This window comes from Quercus robur, chromosome 5, assembly GCF_932294415.1.
Source record: "Quercus robur chromosome 5, dhQueRobu3.1, whole genome shotgun sequence".
Classification (NCBI taxonomy): domain Eukaryota; kingdom Viridiplantae; phylum Streptophyta; class Magnoliopsida; order Fagales; family Fagaceae; genus Quercus; species Quercus robur.
Genome location: NC_065538.1, coordinates 76418304 through 76420674, shown reverse-complemented (window position 1 = coordinate 76420674; position 2371 = coordinate 76418304).

Here is a 2371-nt window from a genome sequence, read left to right as displayed (position 1 = left end):
TATATAGTTCATTCATTCAATGTTTGGTCTTATATATCTTTTGTGGATGCATGACAGCATGAGTACTATGCTAATTATTTCATTGACAGACATATCATTTGCAAGTGTAGTGGCTGTTGAGACAACTCTTATGATTGTATGGTTGACATCATCTCATCAAGTACATGCATACTAATAATGTGGAACATAGTATATAATATGCAAACTTATATGATCAAACTATGAATACCATATTAAATATTAGAACTTAGAAATTGTATATCCCCATATTATTTTGATAAGAACACAATTATTTAACAAATATTATAATTCTGTATTGTATTTAGTTAAAGAATGGTATATATTTAACTTTGAGAAATGGGATCTGTGTGTGTGTGGATTTAGGTGGATTTTTAATGTCCTTTTATTTTAGGGGGAAAATTGCACTAGGATCCAATTTTGTGCTCTTCATCATATTGGAGGAGGCTCAGAAAGATCGATTTATATTTTTGGAAAAATCTGAAGAATTATATAGTATCTTGTTAAATTGTTATGTCAATAAAACAGCCAGAGAAAACCATATGGGTAACAGGTTAATGTAAGGAAAGCTATATTTGCGCCCTTATCTTACTAGTTTTAAAGGTGAAATATATGCCACAAGAGAATCTTTAGTGCATTGAAAATGACTTTGAGTAATTTTGAAGGCATTGTTTCTGAAAGTTCAAATAGTGTATAAAGCACCCTTGAACGTTTAGACTCTCAATTACAAAATAACCAATTCAAACTTTATGACAAACAACTAGTGTGCGGAAAATGAACAAAAACTATAAACAGAATTGGTAAACAATCTAAGCCAATTAAAATCACAATCACAGCAGATAATAAAAGGCAAAGATAAAAGGGAAGGAAGATGCGAACACAAGAACAACACTCGATGTGTTATCGAAGAGGAAACCGAAGCCCTTGGCATAAAACCTCTTTGCCGCCCTCCAAGCGGTAAGTAATCCACTAGAAAATGTAGTTGGGATACATGAACAGCAATAGACCCTCCAAGCCTAATCTACCCAGTGTACCTAAGCCCTTCAAGCATCTTGCTTCAACGAGGTTGCGCCGAACCTATTTCTTTTCTAGCTTCCCAGATTCCGCTACTTGACCATAGCATCAACCAATGTAGATTGGTTCCTTCCTAATTGCTTCCCAGAACACCAAACAGCCCTCTCACAGTAATGGATATGGTGAGAACAGGTTTTGGTAAAAAAACCTCTCAAGGGTTTAAAAATGGAAAGAAAGAGAGTTGAGGAATTTGAAAAGACTCTTATGTAAAGATTGTAGATGAATCAATCTTGTTTTACTCTAGGGTTTCTCTCTCAAAAATCTCTCTGGAAGCTCTCTTTCTTTTGTGGGCATAAGGGGTATTATACTAGGGTGAGAATGGAATGTGAAGAGTCAGGTTTTCAAAACAGGGCTGGCTCGCGGCTTGACTGAGTCGCGAGATCCAGCCACGAGATAACAGAACGGTCCGTTGTCCTATTTTGTCTTGTGGTGCTCCAGCTAGCATGACGCTTCAACTTTTGGCATGCTTGGCACGTGTGCTGTTTCTAGCGGCTTGAAGCCGCGAGTCACCCGCGAGATTAAGTCGCGAGTCTCTGTTTTCTTGCACACTCTTGAGCATTTCAACACTCTATCTCACTCACTACCCTTACAACAATCCCACCTAAATACAGGGTTACTAAATGCTGAAATACAAGCAAATTTGGCACGGAATAAAGCCAACAAGATGGTTGATTAAATTCAACCTTACAATCTCCCCCTTTGGCTATTCCGTGACAAAACCCTAAAACAGACTCTAGACTTAACATGTGAGTTAGGAATAATTGAGCAAAACTCACTCACACCTAGCTCTAGAAACTGTGAAGCTCTTGAATCATATGAACATGAAACTCCTTAAACACAACAATACACCATGATCATTGTATGCAGAAAAGCATGAAATGCATATGAAACAGGCAATATGTGATCAAGCAAAGATGGAGTTAAGAAACAAACCATGGCTTGATCAACCAAGTAATCACTACAAGGTAGTGACCACAATGCTCATTCACACTTGGAATGAACACTTGAACAAACAAGCTAACAAGCTCAATGCAAGTCACTTGCATGCCCAACACTCAACCAATGCACAATACACTAAGTATATGCATCTAGGAACAATCCTACAAGGGCACAAGAGTGACAGTACTTAACAAGAAAATGCATGACATTTAGTTAACAGTATTGATTTAATCAAAATATAAAAGGCTGCATAAAGCATGGTACAGACCATAAAGCCTACAGATAAAGGACATAAACCCTAAAAGCTTACAGAAGCAACATGGGTAAAAACACACATTAT